The sequence below is a fragment of the Rana temporaria genome, chromosome 10 (assembly GCF_905171775.1).
Source record: "Rana temporaria chromosome 10, aRanTem1.1, whole genome shotgun sequence".
NCBI classification, from domain to species: domain Eukaryota; kingdom Metazoa; phylum Chordata; class Amphibia; order Anura; family Ranidae; genus Rana; species Rana temporaria.
The window spans coordinates 7,924,727-7,936,198 of NC_053498.1; positions in this window are offsets into that span (position 1 = coordinate 7,924,727).

Here is an 11,472-nt window from a genome sequence, read left to right on the forward strand (position 1 = left end):
TGTAAGGGACATTCTTCCCACTGATCACCAATGTAAGGGACATTCTTCCCACTGATCACCAATGTAAGGAACATTCTTCTCACTGATCACCAATGTAAGGGACATTCTTCCCACTGATCACCAATGTAAGGGACATTCTTCCCACTGATCACCAATGTAAGGAACATTCTTCTCACTGATCACCAATGTAAGGAACATTCTTCCCACTGATCACCAATGTAAGGAACATTCTTCCCACTGATCACCAATGTAAGGGACATTCTTCCCACTGATCACCAATGTAAGGAACATTCTTCTCACTGATCACCAATGTAAGGAACATTCTTCTCACTGATCACCAATGTAAGGGACATTCTTCCCACTGATCACCAATGTAAGGAACATTCTTCTCACTGATCACCAATGTAAGGAACATTCTTCTCACTGATCACCAATGTAAGGAACATTCTTCCCACTGATCACCAATGTAAGGGACATTCTTCCCACTGATCACCAATGTAAGGGACATTCTTCCCACTGATCACCAATGTAAGGGACATTCTTCTCACTGATCACCAATGTAAGGGACATTCTTCCCACTGATCACCAATGTAAGGGACATTCTTCCCACTGATCACCAATGTAAGGAACATTCTTCTCACTGATCACCAATGTAAGGGACATTCTTCCCACTGATCACCAATGTAAGGGACATTCTTCCCACTGATCACCAATGTAAGGAACATTCTTCTCACTGATCACCAATGTAAGGAACATTCTTCCCACTGATCACCAATGTAAGGAACATTCTTCTCACTGATCAACAATGTAAGGGACATTCTTCCCACTGATCACCAATGTAAGGGACATTCTTCTCACTGATCACCAATGTAAGGAACATTCTTCCCACTGATCACCAATGTAAGGGACATTCTTCTCACTGATCATCAATGTAAGGAACATTCTTCTCACTGATCACCAATGTAAGGAACATTCTTCTCACTGATCACCAATGTAAGGGACATTCTTCCCACTGATCACCAATGTAAGGGACATTCTTCTCACTGATCACCAATGTAAGGGACATTCTTCTCACTGATCACCAATGTAAGGAACATTCTTCCCACTGATCACCAATGTAAGGGACATTCTTCTCACTGATCACCAATGTAAGGGACATTCTTCCCACTGATCACCAATGTAAGGAACATTCTTCTCACTGATCACCAATGTAAGGGACATTCTTCCCACTGATCACCAATGTAAGGAACATTCTTCTCACTGATCACCAATGTACGGGACATTCTTCTCACTGATCACCAATGTAAGGGACATTCTTCTCACTGATCACCAATGTAAGGGACATTCTTCTCACTGATCACCAATGTAAGGAACATTCTTCTCACTGATCACCAATGTAAGGAACATTCTTCTCACTGATCACCAATGTAAGGAACATTCTTCTCACTGATCACCAATGTACGGGACATTCTTCTCACTGATCACCAATGTAAGGGACATTCTTCTCACTGATCACCAATGTAAGGGACATTCTTCTCACTGATCACCAATGTAAGGAACATTATTCCCACTGATCACCAATGTAAGGGACATTCTTCCCACTGATCACCAATGTAAGGAACATTCTTCCCACTGATCACCAATGTAAGGAACATTCTTCTCACTGATCACCAATGTAAGGGACATTCTTCTCACTGATCACCAATGTAAGGGACATTCTTCCCACTGATCACCAATGTAAGGAACATTCTTCCCACTGATCACCAATGTAAGGAACATTCTTCCCACTGATCACCAATGTAAGGGACATTCTTCTCACTGATCACCAATGTAAGGGACATTCTTCCCACTGATCACCAATGTAAGGAACATTCTTCCCACTGATCACCAATGTAAGGGACATTCTTCTCACTGATCACCAATGTAAGGAACATTCTTCTCACTGATCACCAATGTAAGGGACATTCTTCTCACTGATCACCAATGTAAGGAACATTCTTCTCACTGATCACCAATGTAAGGGACATTCTTCTCACTGATCACCAATGTAAGGAACATTCTTCTCACTGATCACCAATGTAAGGGACATTCTTCTCACTAATCACCAATGTAAGGGACATTCTTCTCAGTGATCACCAATGTAAGGAGGATTCTTCTCACTGATCACCAATGTAAGGGACATTCTTCTCACTGATCACCAATGTAAGGGACATTCTTCCCACTGATCACCAATGTAAGGAACATTCTTCCCACTGATCACCAATGTAAGGGACATTCTTCTCACTGATCACCAATGTAAGGGACATTCTTCCCACTGATCACCAATGTAAGGGACATTCTTCTCACTGACCATGAATGTAAGGAACATTCTTCTCACTGATCACCAATGTAAGGGACATTCTTCCCACTGATCACCAATGTAAGGAACATTCTTCTCACTGATCACCAATGTAAGGAACATTCTTCTCACTGATCACCAATGTAAGGAACATTCTTCTCACTGATCACCAATGTAAGGAACATTCTTCTCACTGATCACCAATGTAAGGGACATTCTTCTCACTGATCACCAATGTAAGGGACATTCTTCCCACTGATCACCAATGTAAGGGACATTCTTCCCACTGATCACCAATGTAAGGAGCATTCTTCTCACTGATCACCAATGTAAGGGACATTCTTCCCACTGATCACCAATGTAAGGGACATTCTTCCCACTGATCACCAATGTAAGGAACAATTATACAAATAAAACGCAATGTCCACCTCATGTTGGCAAGGATATATGACCACAAAATTGAAAAAGTAAAAAAAATCAGTTAGTGTGTTATGGATTCATCCCCTCGCTCATGTAGCCTCTTAAAGGGGAATATATATATATATATATATATATATATATATATATATATATATATATATATATATATATATATATATATATATATATATATATATATATATTCTTATATACAGTATCTCACAAAATTAAGTACACCCCTCAGATTTCTGTAAATATTTTCTCCTATCTTTTCATGTGACAACACTGAAGAAATGACACTTTGCTACAATGTTGTGTAGGGAGTGTACAGCTTGTGTAAAATAACTCAACACACAGCCATTAATGTCTAACAAAAATGAGTACACCCCTAAGTGAAAATGTCCAAATTGGGCACAATTAGCCATTTTCCCTCCCCGGTGTCATGTGACTCGTTAGTGTTACAAGGTCTCAGGTGTGAATGGGGAGCAGGTGTGTTAATTTTGGTGTTATCGCTCTCACTCTCTCATACTGCTCACTGGAAGCTCTATATGACGCCTCATGGCAAAGAACTCTCTGAGGATCTGAACAAAAAGAATTGTTGCTCTACATAAAGATGGCCGAGGCTATAAGAAGATTGCCAAGACCCTGAAACTGAGTTGCAAGATTGCAAGATTGCCAAGACCATACAGCGGTATAACAGGACGGGTCCCACTCAGAACAGGCCAATACGTATTCTTCTACATGTTTTTGGTAAAAAAAAAAAATCCCAATTATCGTATATTAATTGGTTTGCGAAAAAGTTATCTCGATTTTTTTTTTTTACTTTTTTCTTTTACTAGTAATGGTGGTGATCTGTGATTTTTAGTGGGACTGTGACATTGCGGCGACAATTTGGACACTTTTGACCATTGACATTTATACAGCGATCAGTGCTATAAAAAATGCACTGATTACTGTGCTATGCCTCGTACACAAGGCCGGACTTTCCGAGAAAAAAAGTCAGACTTTTTTGTCGGACCTTAGAGGGCCGGTGCAAGGATTTTTGCCCCCCCCCCGACACACACACACCATACATTATATATGTATATATTTCAGACCCCCCTCCACTAACTACAGACCCCCCTCCTGCAGTATGGATCCCCCTCACTAAGAACAGACCCCCCTTTCTCAGTACAGACTGCCAGGGGCGGACTGACAACTCATGGGGCAATAGAAGATTATGGGGCCCCTCTGGCTTACAGATGGCCACCACGCCAGGAGGCAGTGCAGAGGCAGGGCAGCTAAAATCTTGGGATATTCACATTAAAAGCATGTCATTTTCGGACATATCAGGGACAGATCTAAAAAAAAAACACAGATTTTTACATACTGTCCCTGGTTTTACTGAGCCTGGCAACCCGGATGTGGCCCCCTAGTGGCATGGGGCCCTCGGGCAGTGCCCGAGTGACTCAATGGTCAGTCCGCCCCTGCAGACCGCCCTCCGTCAGTATAGACCCAGGGATTGTTTGGGTAAGGGTTAATTATTGAGTAAAGTGGTGAAAAGAGATATGTGGTTGCGGTGTTGCTACTTGGTTATGTTATATATTTCAACTTTGGTTCAAATCCCCGCTGCCCCCTCTCGCTCCTGCACCGCCACTGAAAACAATACATAGGTCCAACTCAATATTGAACCCTACGGAACAAAGACTGGGATGCCATTAAAGTTGTGCGTGTAAAGGCCGGCGGCGGCGTCCCAATACTTTTGGCAACATAGTGTATATAGTCTTTCCAATCTGACAGTCTGTGCTTTGCAAAAGCTGAAAAGTTGATCAACCCGGGAGCCTCTGATCCCAGATTACACAATATGCAAATATTAACTTTAGCACTGATTTGAAGAATGTGCAGTGGAGCTCATACTGAGTACAGGGACACCATGGAGCATTTCAGAACTAAGAATACAGGCCCAGATTCACAAAAGAGATACTACGGCGTGTTAAAGTATGGCCGCCGTTCCCGCCGCGAGATTCGAATTTTTTACGTTGTTTGCGTAAGTCGTCCGCGAATCGGGATTTACGTTGTTTACGTCCACGTCAAAATCAATAGGCCCGTGCGCCGTACTTAGCTGCAATGCACACTGGGAAATGTCGGCGCCCGGCGCATGCGCATTAAAAAAAAAATGTAAAAAACGTGAGGTCAAGCCTCATTACCATAAAACACGCCCCCCTCCAACACATTTGAATTCGGCGCCCTTACGCCCGCCCCCTTTAGGCTACGCCGACGTATATTAGCAGGCAAGTACATTGAGAATCATGTACTTGCCTAGCTAACTTACGCCGCCGCAAGTTTGCACCCACGTACCTGAATCTACCTACATGTCTGGAGTTGGGCTTTAAGTGAAAAGTGTTGCTAGAGGATCTCCTTTGAAGATGTTTTATCGGTTGCCTTCGGTTCACCTTTTAGTGAATGGGTTTCTTAAACCTGTTTGGGCAGAGAGAACGCCGGAAGGCTCCTGTTACAGTGAAATGTGATTATGTTTATACAAAAGAAATGGCGCTCATTATAGGTTCTGGGAACACGGCCATCACTATGAGTCAGGAGGAAAGAGCAAGGCCACACCTCATAGAACTTCAGCCTCCTACAGAGAGGAAACGAAAGTGGATTCCGAGTTATCTGCCACCTGCAGTGCTTCAGGGGAGAAACGAAAGCGTTCACAGGACTAATGACTTCAAGAATAGATAGATAGATAGATAGATAGATAGATAGATAGATAGATAGATAGATAGATAGATAGATAGATAGTTATAGATAGATAGATAGATATATAGATAGATATGCGGGCGTAGCGTATCTCCTTTGCGCTACGCCGACGCAGGAATTCAGGAAGCCAGTGCTCCCCAAGCTGCGTCGGCGTGGCTTAGATTTCGAAGGCATAAGTCGGCGTAGGTGGAAGTGGGTGTGACCCCATGCAAATGATGGTCCGAGCGCGGAGCAGTGTTTTACGCACGGCGTATCATGAACGGACCATGCCATGCGCAGTGACGCAGACGTATGACCACACCCCTGTGCGCATGCTCACAACTACGCCGGCGCAACTTCCTGGGATACGCCGGCCCACCGGCTTACGCCGAGCGCATAAATACGCCCAGCCATACGCCCGTCCGGCGCAAAAGTACATCCTGCTTGTTTCCCCCCCCCTGCTGAGCGATGGCAGCGGAGAAACGGGGGGGGGGGGATGCCTCTGCAAATTGAGAACCGGGGGGGGGGGGTGACACGAATTGAGAAGCTGGGGGGGGGGGGGGTGTAGCGAATTGACAAGCGGCGGGGCTGCAAATTAAGGTCAGGAGGCTGATGAACAAAAAAATAAATAGGGGGTTGCCATCCGGCCCCCTGGGGCCTCTTACAGGTCGGGGGGATTGGGGCACTGACGAACAAAAACAAAAAAATTAATTGAAAAAAATAAAAAAAAAGGGGGTTGTCATCTGGGCCCCTGGGGACCCCCAAGCCCCTTTACAGGTGTCCTGCCTGTACCCCCCCTGATGGCGGCCCTGCCCCCACCACCTCTCCTGTCCAGGGTCTAAGGGTTGGCAAGGAAGTATTGCAATTTACCTGTCACCTGCCCACCACTGACCAGTTGCCAACCCCTGTATTAGGGTGTGCCCAGGCACACCTGACACACCCCTTGCGCACGCCTATGGCCCCAATGATTTCTAACAGCGGCCCTGATAGGGTCACCCTACAAATCCTGTGCTTTGCTCCATGTGACACGAATAGGACGGCGGAGATGTTGCTCTGTGCTGAATTTTTGGCTCTTTAGCCATACAAAGTATTGGAAAACAAATCCAGAATTGAATTACCGTAATGAGCAGTAAATTCCGTTCCTCCATCTGGGATCCGAAGCATCTCGTAACTCATCCAAAATTACATTTTATTCCCCTGATTTATCCCTTTTATAAACTGAGTCGTGCCTCTGCTACAAAACAAATGCAATTTTACACATAAACATAAAAAAAATAAAAAATAAAAATAAACAAAAGCTTAAAGCGGAACTACACTGTATCACAGCACCACAAAAAAAAATACTATTTAATAGACGTGCACACTGAAATATTTTGTTTCGGAATTTCGTTTTCATCTGAAAAATACATTTATTTGGTTACTCCCGAAATTCGTTTTTATTTATTTCTGTTTCGTTAAAAAAATGCATTCGTCCAAAAATCCAAATTAAGGGCCAGATTCACATAGATTTGTGTTACGCTGCGGCGGCGTAACGTATCCCATTTACCGCCACAAGTTTACAGCGTAAGTGCACTTGCCTGTAAACTTGCGGCGGCGTAGCGTAAATCCGCCCGGCGCAAGCCCGCCTAATTCAAATGGGGCTGTGTTCCCTGGTCCATACCTTTGCATGAGTTGCGCCTCCTGTATGGGGAATAACTTTACGCCGGACGTACGACTTACGCAAACCGCGTATATTATGCGTCGGGCGCAACTACGTCCGTGAATCGGCATATCTCCCTCATTTGCATATGAGCATTGAAAATCAATGGGAGCAGAAAATGCGCCCAGCGTAAATATGCGCCCACGATACGACGGCGTAGGCAAGTTACGTCGGTCGCAGGAAGCCTATTTTTAGGCGTATCTCAGATTGTGGGCACGGCGCACAGATACGGCGGCGCATAGTTACACTTACGCGGCGTATCTCGAGATACGTCGGCGTAAGTGCTTTGTGAATCCGGGCCATAGAAGCGTCCAAAGGGGTACCTGTAGCATATTCCTAACAGCTGCAGTTGGCAGCAGAGCCTGCAGGGGGCAGCAACTGCGCCCTTTTTTTTTTTTTTTTTGCACTGTACGGGTCTTACAGGAAAAATAGCTGCCAATGTGAATTCATTCTGAAAATTCTATTGGCGTGGCTTTCTGTGGCCGGACTTTAAATGTATATACAGTACTTGTCCCAAGGCAACCCCCCCAGGAAGTATTGAAGCCTTTAGATCAGCCTCTGCACTTTTTCGGTGGTCACGCCGACTCATTGGCTTTAATACTTTCTAAGTCACTAATGAATCATATCTGCAGAACAGAAAGTATGACTTTGACTTTGGTGCTGTATCCCAGCCAATCAGGAGGGATGGCTGAGACACTCGTGGACATCGCTGGATGGAGAGGGACCTCAGGGAAGTAACTAGGGGGTGCTGGGGAGGCTGCTGCACACAGAAGACTTTTTATCTTAATGCATATGTAGCATTACCCCCCCAGTGGAGCTTCTGGATTTTTGGGCGGCGTGTTACCTTGTGGCTCCTCTGAAATTCCTAGAGGTGAATGATGCGTATTGCATGTAGTAGAAGTAAAGGAATGTCCATGACAGGTGCTCTTTGCTGTGCTCTTTATTACCCTGCCGGGTAAAAACAGTAAACTTGTGGTGAGGAAAGTAAAGCTGAAGAAGAAGAGAGAATAGCAGATTCAGGTGTGATGGTAGGGAAACAGTCCTGCTCCCAAACGTAACACTTCTCTGCGCCACTCCTGCCAGAGTGGGTTGAGTGTACCCGGACGGTCCTCTCTCACTGACCCGGCGGCCGGAGTATCACTCGGACAATTGTAGGATAAAGTCTCTGCCACAGACCCTCCTTGGTGAAATTGAACTCGGGAGAAAGTCTCTGCCACAGACCCTCCTTGGTGAACTTGGGAGAAAGTCTCTGCCACAGACCCTCCTTGGTGAACTTGGGAGAAAGTCTCTGCCACAGACCCTCCTTGGTGAACTTGAGAGAAAGTCTCTGCCACAGACCCTCCTTGGTGAACTTGAACTTGGGAGAAAGTCTCTGCCACAGACCCTCCTTGGTGAACTTGAACTTGGGGAGAAAGTCTCTGCCACAGACCCTCCTTGGTGAACTTGGGAGAAAGTCTCTGCCACAGACCCTCCTTGGTGAACTTGGGAGAAAGTCTCTGCCACAGACCCTCCTTGGTGAACTTGAACTTGGGAGAAAGTCTCTGCCACAGACCCTCCTTGGTGAACTTGAACTTGGGGAGAAAGTCTCTGCCACAGACCCTCCTTGGTGAACTTGGGGAGAAAGTCTCTGCCACAGACCCTCCTTGGTGAACTTGGGGAGAAAGTCTCTGCCACAGACCCCTCTCAATGAGCCTCAGAAGATACCTCTGCCACAGGTCCCCTCTGGGTTGGATTCTTGGAGATATACCTCCTTACTGAAGTTACGTCTGGATCTCCTTCAACTTGTCGCCCAGGTACCGACCGACAGGTAATCAATCCCTCGGTGTCCGGCTACCTCGATCCCCGGTGGTTTGTCCAGGCCCTTTTGGACCGCCAGCCTCTCAATGGCGCTCCTCAGACTGACTCCCCACCGTACAGCAGTACAGCTTGGGATCCTATAAAGTTGGAAACCCAGTCACTCACTGGATCCCCGCCGCTGTTCAGATGCTCCGGGTCAGCATGGTCCCGGAAACCATGAACACCGCATGGCACGCACGCCCCGACCAGGTAAGCCATATCGCCGGGGCGCCGTGATGTGGCCACCCTTAAGGAGGGTGCCACATTGGACAAAGAAGACCCAGAACCAATGGCGTCTGCCCCATAAATACCCCTCCCAGCATGCACAGCGAGGACAAACCCCTGTGATTGGCTGCTGGGAAAGAGCACCCAAACCTTGACTCCACTGCTGCCACCTGCAGCACCGGGGCTGGAAGAACACCCCAGTACAGCAGAATAAGCCCACAGCACAGCCAAGCTGAGACAGAGACCGCATTTTGCTACTAACAATCTGGATCAAAGTTTAACTACACTCTGATCTGCCCTTAAATTTCAGTAGCACCAGTACTGTAAAGTACATACAGTGCTACACATAAATGAAAGTGATTTCTATCACTTGGCTCGGATCAAATTGAACTTTCCTATATAGTAGGATGCCCAATGAGTTAAAAAAAAGTGGAATTTGGGTGAGCCAAGATGGTTTTCAGGCCCCGTACACACGACAGAGGAACTCGACGTGCTTGGCACGTCGAGTTTTGGGATGAAGCCGCCGAGGAGCTCGGCGGGCCGCCTTCTCCTATAGAACAACGAGAAAATAGAGAACATGTTCTCTATTTTCTCGTCGAGTTCCTCGGCGGCTCCATCGAGCCAAAACTGTACAGACGACAGAGATTCTCGGCAGAATCCGGGTTTTGACCGAGTTTCTCGGTGAATTCTGCCGAGAAACTCTGTCGTGTGTACGAGGCCTCATATAGGAATAGCTTGGCTTCTTATTTGGAATTTCCCATTGAAATGCATGGCTGGCATGGTGCCACGTTTGGTGCCATATTTTATGATTTCTATCACTTGGCTCGGGCCAAATTGAACTTTCCTATATAGTAGGATGCCCAATGAGTATAAAACAAGTGGAATTTGGGTGAGCCAAGATGTTTTTCATATAGGAATATCCAGGGTCGCCATCAGGGGGGTACAGGCAGTACACCTGTAAGGGGCCCGGATGGCAACCCCCTTTAAAAAAAGAAAAGAAAAAAAAATTTTTTTTTTAGGGGTCTGGAGGCCCCCAGGGCCCCAGATGGCAACCCCCCCCCCCCCTTTTTTTTTATAAAAATCAATATTTTTTTTTAATGTATTTTTTTATTTCTTTTATTATTAAAGGGGTCCGGAGATCCCCAGGGCCCCAGATGACAATCCCCCTTTTTTTATATAAAAAAAATCTTTTTTTATATATATTTTTTTATTTCTTTTATTATTAAAGGGTCCGGAGATCCCCAGGGCCCCAGATGACAATCCCCCTTTTTTTATATAAAAAAAATCTTTTTTTATATATATTTTTTTATTTCTTTTATTATTAAAGGGCCCAGAGGTCCCCAGGGCCCCAGACGGCAAACCCCCTTTTTTTTTTATATATTTTTTATTTATTTTTATTAAAGGGTCCAGATGGCTACCCCCCTTTTTTTTTTATATATATTTTTCTTTATTTCTTCTTTTTTGTTGTTGTAAAGGGCCTCAATTTCAGGACGCAGCACCCCCCCCCCCCGGTTCTCTGCTCCAGGGGGCCCATGCCTGAAGCTGTGTAAGGGGTCCCATAATTCATGATGGCGGCCATGGGAATATCTTGGCTTCCTTTTCAGAATTTCCCATTGAAATGCGTGGGTGTCATGGTGCCTTATTTTAGGATTTAGATCACTTATTGGCTCGGGCCAAATTGAACTTTAACTAATAGAAGGATAACCAATGAGTATAGAACAAGTGGAATTTGGGTGAGCCAAGTTGGTTTTCATATAGAAATATCTTGGTTCCCTATTCAGAATTTACCATTGAAATGCATGGCTGGCATGGTGCCACGTTTGGTGCCATATTTTAAGATTTCTATTGCTTGGCTCGGGCCAAATTGAACTTTCCTTTATAGTAGGATGCCCAATGAGTATAAAACAAGTGGAATTTGGGTGAGCCAAGATGAATTTCAAATAGGAATATCTTGGCTTCTTATTCGGAATTTCCCATTGAAATGCGTGGGTGGCATGGTGCCTTATTTTAGGATTTAGATCACTTATTGGCTCGGGCCAAATTGAACTTTAACTAATAGAAGGATACCCAATCTTGGAATATCGTGGGATTCAGGTAGCCCTGCGTAACATTGTGCGGGCGTAATGTAACCCCCGATACGTTACGCCGCCGTAAATTAGGGCGCAAGTTCCGTATTAATAAAGAACTTGCGCCCTAAGTTACGGCGGCGTAACGTATGTGGGCCGGCGTAAGCCCGCCT